Source organism: Atractosteus spatula, chromosome 14 (genome assembly GCF_055471065.1).
Source record: "Atractosteus spatula isolate fAtrSpa1 chromosome 14, fAtrSpa1.hap1, whole genome shotgun sequence".
Lineage (NCBI taxonomy): Eukaryota > Metazoa > Chordata > Actinopteri > Semionotiformes > Lepisosteidae > Atractosteus > Atractosteus spatula.
The window spans coordinates 15,940,687-15,952,045 of record NC_142719.1 but is presented as its reverse complement, the minus strand read 5'-3'; the positions used below and the strand labels follow the sequence as shown (position 1 = coordinate 15,952,045).

Below are 11,359 nucleotides of genomic sequence, written 5' to 3'. Positions count from 1 at the left end.
AAAGCGCTTTACAGGGAATGGGGACTTCCCTCCACCACCACCAATGTGCAGCCCCACCTGGATGATGCGACGGCAGCCATAGTGCGCCAGAATGCTCACCACACACCAGCTATCAGTGGGGAGGAGAACAGAGTGATGAAGCCAGTTCAGAGATGGGGATTATTAGGAGGCCGTGATTGGTAAAGGCCAGGGGGAAATTTGGCCAAGACACTGGGAGTAAAACCTCAACTCTTTTCAAAAAATGCCCTGGGATTTTTAATGACCACAGAGAGTCAGGATCTCGGTTTTACATCTCATCTGAAGGACGGCACCTTTTGTTACAGTATAGCATATCCGTCACTATACTGGGGCATTAGGACCCACATGGACCGCAGGGTGAGTGCCCCCTGCTGGCCCCACTAACACCTCTTCCAGCAGCAACCTTAGCTTTCCCAGGAGTCTCCCATCCAGGTACTGACCAGGCTCACACCTGCTGAGCTTTACTGGGCTGCCAGTTGTGAGCTGCAGGGTGATATATTCCCCCATCTGCTCAGCGTGTTCCTGCAAGCCAATCTCAAAGCCGGGAGGTGTCCAGAGCCCATTTGGAAGGGGCTCAAAATGTTCTACAGTGACACTAACAAGATTAAGAACAATGAGCTGTTTCCACACAGGTGTCTGATGCCCACAGATGAAAAGACACTTTACAATACGTTCTGCAACGCTGGTAGGATGTCAGTGTGTATATGTATTTCTACATATACTGTATATATATATAAAGGAACAAGCAGAAGCAAAGTCCACACTGCTGGATGAGATCCTAGCATTGATGAAATGCTAGCAAACAAATGGGATGGATGGTTCTGCTGGTTGTAGCCTAGGACTAGGCGATATGACCTAAACTTTATATCACGGTATAATTTTAATTTTGGACGGTAACGCTATATATCAGACAGCGTTACCGTCCAAATACAGAATTTTTTCTCATAATTTCTATAGAACATGCTTTAAAAGGAGTACAAGACTTGGAAAGTAAGTTTTTATTGCCCGGAGTTAACTATTGGGTTATTATTAACTGCTGGTAAGCTGCTGTGTTGTTCCTTTAGTATTTTAGTATTCTCCATTTCTCCGCGTATTTGTGTTTGCAGACGGGCACACCGAACACGCGCGTTTGTTTTCACCGAACAGGGAAGAGGACGCCCGCATGTTCTTATTGGCCGCAATGACCTCAGATAAACCGGACGTCTGAACCACCGAAGAGCAATCAGTCAGATTTCCCAATATCAGCAAGATGCACATTTTCAGAATTATATAATTGGAGCTAAAAAACGGCAGAATTTAAACTACCACGGGTCAATAGTAAAAATTCCCAAACCCCGTTTTGCGACGATGCAGAGGTGGCGCAATCTACGTCAACATCAAAATCCATTCTCTGGCGGTATAAACGTTGTAGCCAAATCCATATCGTGGCACATGTTTCTACCGGTATACCGTCAACACCGGTTATACCGCCCACTCCTGTTTAAGCCTCTCTCGTGGTGCTGCGAGTGTGCCAGTCTAGAGTCCCCTTGTGTCTCAGTGACTCACAGCCAACATTGACCCCTGACAGAACCTGCTTCACTTTCCAAAGACCCTCTTACGACACGCAGTCTGTTTACGGTCTGCCTTAACAAGCTGTGGCAGAGACAGGCTCTCTGTAAACAGATGTCAGATTCGGGGCAAGATACACTTTGGGCACTGGATAATGCTGTTACACAGAGGAAATGGTAGGCTATTGCCTCCACTTTATCATAATCATGTAATTACATGCAATTTATATTAACTGTGAGCTGGATGAAGAATACTGCAAAATGCAAGCCCACCTCACACATTCCCCAGGGCAGTGCAAGTCTTAACTCATTCCCTGCAGTTTTAAGAATTTCTACTCTTTATCTGAGCCCAGACCAACATTCACTGTCCCTCTTAGCCATCATTAGAAATGCATAAACATTCAGAATATTTGTGAAGCCCATGTTATAGAATACTTGGAGATTATGACTGTTATTATCGTTAGGATAAGATTTAAGAGTAGGGTTAGCATCAGAGTTTGGGTTACTATGAAGATCTGTGCATCAGTTATGTGTTTTGGAAGAATGGTGATAAATAGTTACAACATCTCAACATAACAAATTCTGCTGTTATATAAACAAAGCATTATCCCACAAAAAAACACACACAATCCTGATCACCAACCAGGCTACACGATACATTTAAGACTTGAATGAAAGAAGGCACGATCTGACAGAACGACGTGTGAGCTGTTTGGGGGGGGCTACCCAGCCATATCCTTCAATAGGTTGCTTAACACAAGCAACCTCAAATCTCAGAGTCTTGAGAAACCGGAAAAATCCCACTGGAGAACGGAAAGAACATGCAAACTCCACACAGAAAGCACCCCCCCATCTGGAATTGAGCCCTGGACTCATAGCAGCATCCAGCAACGCTAACCGCTTCATTGATTTGATTTGGGTGGCGCTCTTATCAGAAGTTCTCAAGTCTGAGATCTGGCATAAACGAGACCTTACAAACAGCGGTCAAGGGCTTTCACGGGCTTTGTCCTCAGGGCGAAATAACCGACAGCCTCAGCACAGCGCGGTAAAAGAGGATGGAAACTCATATTTGTCCCCCCCCAAAAAAAAAAATATCACACCCTCGTTTTTGCTCCGACGCAATGTAAGAAGAGAAAAAAAAGTGTTCCCTGGCTAGTTTTCTGCGCTGTTACGATGTATCTGCAGTGGATCGGCGTGGCTTTCTCCCTCCCTGTGTGGGCAGGGAATGGGGAGTCGGGGGGCCCGTGATCCACATGAGAGGCGAAGTGGAAAAGGCGCTCGGGCTGAGTCAGTGGAAACGCGCCCTTTCAGATAGGGGTATCGTTCATTCGTGCCACGAGTTCAGCGGCGCAGCTGAAGACGTGGAGTAGCTGTGTAGCAATACCTCCTCTGACCTAGTTGTGCTGCATATGATCCGGGTCTTAAAATGCCAGAGCCTTTCCAAGGTACTCAGAACTAGAACGTGAAAACTGTTCCGGCCAGGACGGGCGCCTCGGGTTTCTTGGCGGAATCTGGCCCGAGTTCTCCATTAGTTTTGGTCGACTTCGCGCACTCTGTAGCTGTGTCTGGTGTTTGCACAGCTGTGTGCAAGTTCGTGCACCGCAATTACATCATGGGGCTGCTGGTAAGTCAAATAAAAACACACAAAAAATAATTAAAATAACGAGTAACGAAAATCGCCTTAGAAAGGCCTCTAGTAAATCACATTTAACAGTCTGCAGTTTTCGACGGGGGGAGGCGACTGTGTGAAGGAGCGCCCAAATGAATACTGAACATATCTAGAGAGTGCGTACAACCCCCGCCACTTTGTGAAAATGTACTTAGGAGGAGTTGCGTTTAGAAAAGAGAAAATGGGAACCAGGACATGCCGAGATCAATTTGGACTCGATCTCTGAGAGCCAGTCAAAAGTCATAACACTCATCACGGGTTAGCTGGGGGTGGGAAGGCAAAGTAAAAACTGATGTTGTGCATAAGTCTTTTTTTTTTTTAAATCTTCGTTTGCGAATCCTGAGTAAACCAGATATGACAACCGCTTAACCGCAGAGGAGCAGGCTGTCATGAAAAAGAGCGCTGCTGGGACCGGCCCCTTCCAGAGCTCGAGAGATCAAAGCCGGGGGCGCGGGTGGCGAGCAGCGCCGGAAATCGGGGACGGCTCGCGGCGCTCAAGCCGAGCGGAACAGCCCGTTCGTGCCTGCGGAGAGGCTCGGGAAGTCGGAGCTCCCCAGCTGGCTGCCGCTCACGGTTAGCCGCTACACACCCGCGGCGTCCATGGCGAACCGAAACCGAGCTGCCTGATCCCCTCACTGTGCTTTTTCGACAGCCAGAGCGGACCTACCGCATTGTGGCCCGAAGGCAGCAGGGAGAGCTGTGGCGGTGGTTCGGATCTTGGATCGCTTTAGAGAGATATTGAGAGTTTTCCTAAACCCCGCATTGGGGAGACACTCAGCCAGGGCTTGAAACAGATGAGGCATGACGATCTCCTATCTTGCGATGGCCTAACTGTTATTTCCTACAAATTATTTGCTTAGGCCTTTGCCTTCCATGGTGTTCCGGTTAACAATGGAATATGCAATTGTGAATACTTTTCCATTAATCCCAGTTCTAAACTTACAACTATTGCTTTTGTTTTTAGCAACAAGCCTCACAACTTCCAGCTGTGAAAGGGAGAAGCACAGGCGCGGATGTGGACGGAAATATCCCCCAATCTGGTCTCAATTTGTAACAGTAGTTTTCCACAGCGGCCTCAGCCTATCAATTAAACAACAGCTGTGGTGGGATACTGGAGCAGCAGTGTGCTCAAACCATTGTTTCCAGTTTTCAAAACCTGTGTTGAGTCCCCCTATTGTGTGTTTGGCACTTCTTTGGCTCCTGGTTCGGATTCTATTCTTATTCAAAACCCCATTGCAGTCAAGGGTATCTTTCTGCCCACTGAGGCAGAACTACGCTGTTGCCCCCCTCCCCCCCTGTGTGTGATAACCTGAACTAAGAAAGCGCTTGTTGCTCTCTCTTTCTGTGACTGCATGTCTGAGAAAACAGTTTAAGAGCGTACGCTGCTCTGAAGCCCAAGTGGTGTTGAGGGGGGTGGGAGAGTGCACTGACGCTGGCATAACACTGAACACTGCTTCTCTCTCTTACTCTCATCGTTTAAGGCTCATTTCAGGAGCAATGTTACATGGAAAATGAATCTGTTACGGCTACTGGATTACGTAGCTGAGTAAGAGCACAAATGGCAGCAGAAAGGTAAACAAGTGCATTTTGACCCATCTGATTTGTCTGGTTGATGTTGTTTTGGTTTGGTTGGCTTTTATATTGGTGAATAAGCCTACTAACTCATTCGGCTGTGTCTCAAAGTTGCCCCAGAGGGCCACCTCCAGAAGCACATCCAGCTGGGCTCTTTGTGTAAAGAAATGCCTCCTGATTCCAGTCCCACATCGTTCTTTCAGTATCTGCCTGTGTCGCTCCCCTGATTTCGAAGCAGGCCAGTAACTCTCCGGAGGCTGAATTCGTGGATCAGGCTCCCTTGAGATCTTCTCTGTTCGCGACGGAGGAGACAGAGTCGGCAGAGTCAGCAGCAAAGCTGCTTTACTGTACATCCGATTCCCGTTGAAGTCAAAGGTGTCGATGAATCAGGCCAAAGGACAGAAGATCACATGCGAATGGGCATGGAAAGTGAGAAAGACTACCGTTTACTACCTTTAGGCTTAAGATCCCTGCACTGTTAGTTAATATGGGATATTATTTAAGCAATATTAGCTATTATTTCTTTCGACACGCTCACATGATGGGATTAGTCATCCGGTACAGGCAGGGAGATCTGTCCCCAGCCTTGGTGCAACAGATACAGAAAGATCTCCCAGAGTGTCCCAGGATCCTTCAGGATCTGCCAGTGTCCCCAGGCTCTCAAAGGATCCGCTGGGGTCTCTGAGGTATGGAGCTTACTTTTGGGAAGAGAAAGAATCCCAGAGTTCAAAAAGCATGAGTGACATGTAGCTGTGTAGGGAACTTCACTGGTGAAGTCTAGAGCCAAACCATTTAAGCATTTAAATGGGAGAAGCAGTATTTTGTTTGTTGTTCTGAAATCCACAGGGAGCCAGTGCAAGGAAGCTGAAACGGGTGATGCATACTCCTGCATTTGAGATGTTTTGAGCAGCGGAGTTCTCAACATGCTGCAGCTTGTTAAAAACGTGATTGGATATTTTTGCATCAGAATCATCACAATTGTTCTTTTTCACACCTTTTTTTTAGGTTTTGTGCATTGGGCCAGGAGAGAGACGACTGCATCCAGAGCCGTGCTGCAATGACAAAAAATATGTTACTGTGTAAAACAGTAGCACACTGTTCCAACTGTGCTGTCAAGATCAGGCCGAGATGCCGAGCCTGTCACATGAGAAACGCAAACTCCAGTACTGTGCAACACAGTCTTAACCAGACTGCCAAGGGCTAAAGTCAGTGCTGGATCGTGCAAGGTGATGTATAACAGGGACTGTAGCCAAAAGCAGCTCGGATCATGTGCTGTAGGATTTGAAAGCCACCAGAAACTAAATTCAGCTTTGCACAGACACATTTTTTTTAAGTGACTACAGTTTTGAGTGTTTACATGGGTGTCTGTATCCGTATGGTTCCTCTTTTTTAAAAATATGATTCATTAAACAGAACTGCAGTACTTCTGAAATTGATATCACGCAGCCAAATCAATCAGATCTGTAATCCCCTGATCGGTAGGAAATGAAACTCTCTTACATGCATTGCACTCATTTTCTTCTCAGCACGTGTTTTGCCTCTATTCAACAGTATGACCTATTTAAATACAAGGAGGCTGTTCGAGGTCAGAATTTCAGTTTTAACCTTGAGAAGAGTGAATTAGGTTTTAAAAACACTTGAACTTTACAAGGGCATTCGAACCCTGGGTACCTGCCTGCACACTCTTGAACCTTCCCTTGTCCTGCCTGAGACCTTCAGTCCAACTGACACAGTCCCCGGCTCCAGGCCTCTGACTGCTCCATTTGTAATTTGCTTCAGCAGATTTACTGAAAGGTCTTGGCTCTTTTAATACAGCCTTGGTTGTCTCCCTGAGGACATGCTATACTGCACTGGCCCATGGGATAGCCAGGATGCACTGCAACATAAGAGCATAAGAAGGTCAGCGAGTGAGAGGAGACCATGTGGGTCATTTTCCTCGTTTGAGTGTTAGAGACCTGAGGGTCTCGTAACGAACATTCCTTAGAAATTTTCGTCAAGGTCCAATGCAGTAAGGAAGAGTCTAAAAAGAAAATCACAGGCAAAGCACAGCACAAACACAGCATAACCAAGGTGCAGAAATCCATCCATTTTCTTACCACTTTACCCAGTAGAGGGTCGCGTGAGAGCCAGAGCCTATCCCAGCAAGCAACGGGTGCAAGGCAGAATGCATCCTGGGTGGGACACCAGTGTGCAATGGACTGTGCCCAGTCCATTGCAGGGCACAGACAGACACACACTCATACACACTAACACCAGGGCCAATTTCCCCAGGAGCCTATTGACCTGCCAGTTAGGTTTCCCAAGAGGACACCTGAGGAAACCCACGTGAACACTGTACTAACCACTGTGCCACCATGCTACCTTGGGGTAAAAATAATAAGGTGAATTCACCCAGGTAGGCTGGCTGCCCAGTCCGCGCTGTTAGTTGGTCTCATACTTTGTTTTTGCAACCGGTACCTACTTCCTACACCTTATCTGCCTCGAAATGTACAGATTGTCAGAAGAACTGAACACCTGGACACCTACCTACAAGCAACACGCTCCACAAAGTCAGGTTTTTTCAGTCGGTTCTCAAGCCAGAGTCATGACTCGCTTTTTGCTTAGTCGGATCACGCTCTGCAGCGAGTCTCGTTGCCCGTTCAGTGGCTACGATGATTCTCCAGCCTCCTGACCTCCGTACCACCCTTCTGCATCACCCGGTCATCTGTGAGACACCGCTATTACCAAGTGAAGTTGTTATTATTTTACTGAAGGTGTCGCGGACAAAGACATCTGCATAAATGCACTAATAATTGTTCTCCGCTTTCCTATGCAGCAGGCAGAGGGAGCGTAGGAGGCAGGCTCACGCAGCTCATGTGTGAATAGAAGTTAAAACAAGGCCCCAGCACATTGTGGTTCCTCCCAGACTATGAGCCACATCCTGTAGAAGTGACCAATTTGTGCTCCCACTGCAGCAGTAGCTCAGCTGGATTTATCCACTCACTACAGAATGACATTGCTTGGTTCCACAGCCGTGATGCACACTATTGTAGCAGATAAAAACAGAAGCGTTTGGGGGGGTAACTCACACCTGGCAATAGCATCCCAAGGAGTTTCACATACACATACTGGGGGACCCACTGCATCTGGCCCTGACGCGCAGCCCCGCCTGTGTGGGGAGAGAACCCCATCTGTGGCAGGAGCCCCACTACATCAGATCAGTTGCAGGAGTGAAATGCTACCTCACCCATTTGATTAGGGCAGGGGTTTCCAATCTTGATCCAGGAAACCCACGTACCGTGCCTGTCTGTTTTTGTTCCAGACAATTTGGCAGTTACACCATTGAATCTGTAATTGACTTAATAACAGGATTCATTTGAGCTGTGTGACTGTGTTCCGATTTCAGATCTGCTAGTGGTAAGCCCTTTCACTAATGCATTTCTTGATTAAAATCAAAGCCCAAACTCTTGAGTTGAAAAACAAAAACTTGGAAATGTTACTGTCAAGCCTCTAATTCGTTCAATTAAGGCTTCAGTGAGGTCATTAAGCTCAGCTGGAATGAAAACGTTAATTGGCTTCTGGGAAAGTTGGCCCTGGTGGGAGTGTGTGTGCCCTGTGATGGACCGGTGTCCTGTCCAGGGTGTATCCTGCCTTGTACCTGTTGCTTGCTGGGATAGACTGCAGGTCCCTCACAACCATGCATGAGATAAAGAGGTTAGACAATGGATGTATGGATATGGAGGGAACATACAAACTTCACATAGATAGCCTTTTGTTTTGCTTGTCCATGTAATCTTACAGGAACAGAGAAGAATTAAAACTTAGGTTTAGTCACTTGTCATCAATTGACTCCCCCACCTCTGTACGTGCAAAGACAAAGAGAAATATCGTGGCTGGAACTCATTTTGCCTGTTTTCTCCAGCTCAAGCACAACCTTTCCAAGGGTGAGTGACTCAGCCTTACTTAGCCATAGTTTCTGAGCTGCATTTCACATTCAGTGGAAAAATATCCTGTCTGGAGCAGGCTTATCTATCTGCTCAGAATTGAGTATCAGAGCCAACTCGGAATGAATGAAGCTGAATGCAATGCAAAAAAACTAAATCGAAACATGGCAATGTTCCATTCTGTTAAAGTTAATGTCATGCATCGTGTAAAAATTTACACTCCCATCCCAGGTGAAGGGAGAACGAAGCTAATTTGTTCAAATTAAACCACACAACAGAACGTCCATGTTCTGTGGTCTGTTCCACGAGTTTAACTTAAACACGACAGAGAGGAGCAGTTGGAGAAAAACAGCAACACTGACCTTGATGCTGTAATGTCTGATCACAGATGTCAATCTGCCGTTGAGAGGCTTTCAAGAGTTTGCCTCGCCGCACTGTGGTCTCCTGCGGATTTCGTCATCTATTATCTCATTTCATACGGCCTGGGGAAAAAGCAGAAGGAGTTCGTTAACTGATTAAAAGACTCTCCTTACAAGCGCCAGGCTTGTTATCTGATGACTTCAGCCATTGATTGCCAGTCGTATGCCAGACTGACCTCTGACCTCCTGTGTCAATGCTTCCCCTGGGACGGTTATTGGTAATAGCTAGAGCCCTGTGTGTGTGCGACTTGGAATGCGATTGTCTGAGCCTGTGTGTGTGTCTCCCTGTGCACAGCTCTAACACTGTAGCATCAGTATAGTAGTATCAGTACTGATCATAATCAGTGTTTGTATTGTATAAGAATAAGCCACTGGGGTGTGTTTGTGGAGGATTATTTGCAGAAGTGTGTAAGGTGTCATGGTCAAAGTGGCATCCCAGACGGTACCCGTTATTGAGCTCCCAGTCTCCTCACTTCGAAATGCTCATGAATCCCCAAAATCTGGTGTTCCTGTAGCTAGACAGGTTACCCTTAAGCTGTTCCTTTGCATGCATGCTGACCCAGCTACCTACTCAAACTTCTCCAATACCCTCATCTTTTGGCACAACTGCGAATGGGAGATAGAGGGTTAATCTCCCACGATCCACGCTACACTCATCAATGCCCAACATCACATGCAGATCTGACCTCCCTTCAACATCACAAACACGAGAGTCTCTACCTCCCAACGGGGGTGAAATCTCGGTCATTGAACAAACACTTAGGACCTGGGGGTACAAACACAGTGAGTGAGACCAGTTGTCACAGGGATGTGGAGAGGTGTTTCCAGTCCAGCACCAGTGGGTCCTTTCTTTGACTGCAGAGCCGAAAGAAAGGAAAGAAGTCACCTTACCGCAGACGCACCAGGGTTTCCACGTGATCCGATAAATGAAGGAAGGCCAGGCTGACCCCCCCCCCAGAGGAGCTGGTGTATTAATGAGGCTGCCAAGGCCAAGCTGGCGATCCCTCCCCAGGGACAGATCGGTGGCCAGCAGCCCCAGCCAGCGATCAGGTTGCAGGGTTTTGGGTTTCTTTTCCATTTATCCGGCAGGGAGGTATAATGTGTTGCGGCCCAGAGGTGGGATTTCATTGCTGGGTGCCATATGGTAAGGGGATGGAGAACACATGGCGGCCTCCTTTGATATCCACGCCTGCAGCCACCAGGAACAGGAGCCGTGTCAGGGGCGGGACTTCCGCTCCCTGACCCTGTCCGGGGGCAGCCACGCCCCCTCCTCGCCCCGCCCTCCCCCGCTGAGCGAGAGCCCCGCTCGCCTGACTGTCATTAAAATCGAGAGGCCATCAATAATTCCGCTGGAGCAGAAGGCGCATCTCAGTGCCTCCTTAACACACGTTCCGTCAAAAAAGTCCACCGAAACCGTTATAAAATGAAGAAGTCACACCCTTCCGTTTTTGCGGCCTTCCAAATTATTTCTATTCTAATATCCATGAGTTTGCCGTACCGTGGTGTGTACTGTGATGTTTTTCCCGTGCTTTCGGAGAGCTTTGGCTGATACTGTACTGACGGTATTGGGAAGGTACCAGGTGGGGCTGCACACTGGTGGTGGTGGAGGGGATCCCCATTACCTGTAAAACACTCAGAGTGGAGTGTCCAGAAAAGCGCTATATAAGTGTAAGCAATTATTATTATTATTGCTTCGAGAACCAGGGGTGTGTAATTGAGACCAGAATAAATACAGTACAGCGTAAATACGCTTCTTCGGCTGTTTTCTTGTTACTGAAAAACTCAGAAACATAAGTTAATTCTGATTTAAAAACACAATAAACGATTAGTTGAAAGTTCACTGTCAACAGCCCGTTTGACCCCTCCGCTGTCGGGCTGTTCTCGCAGAGGGCTAGACGAGACGGGGGCGCGCAGCTCGGTCTTGGTTCTGCGGGGAACAGGTTGCTAAATTTCTGTGGATGAAGACAAAAGCTGGCAGATGAATAAACACATCTGCTTCTCATTTCTAACCGTCTCGGGGCGTTTACCCAGGAGCTCTCTGATAAAACCAGTTTGCTTCCCTTTTTTTCTGCGCAAAACTAAACACTGCTGAGAATACTCATCTAGTTCAGCCAGGTACGCCGGTTACCAGCGATCAATGCGGCGGTAGATACAGCTGAACTAATTATTGGCGTGAATTTTTGAATTTGACGCTTTCAAAGGTCACATTAT

At 47.3% G+C, this 11,359-nt stretch overlaps 1 long non-coding RNA gene across 1 annotated transcript; it reads left to right on the top strand.

Annotated features, from left to right (window-relative positions):
• The first annotated feature begins 3,016 nt into the window (after positions 1-3,016).
• Positions 3,017-6,239, top strand: LOC148820769 (uncharacterized). The gene is made up of 2 exons (XR_016094125.1): positions 3,017-3,189; positions 5,812-6,239. It is a non-coding gene; the product is annotated as an uncharacterized LOC148820769 (long non-coding RNA).
• The last annotated feature ends 5,120 nt before the right edge of the window (positions 6,240-11,359 follow it).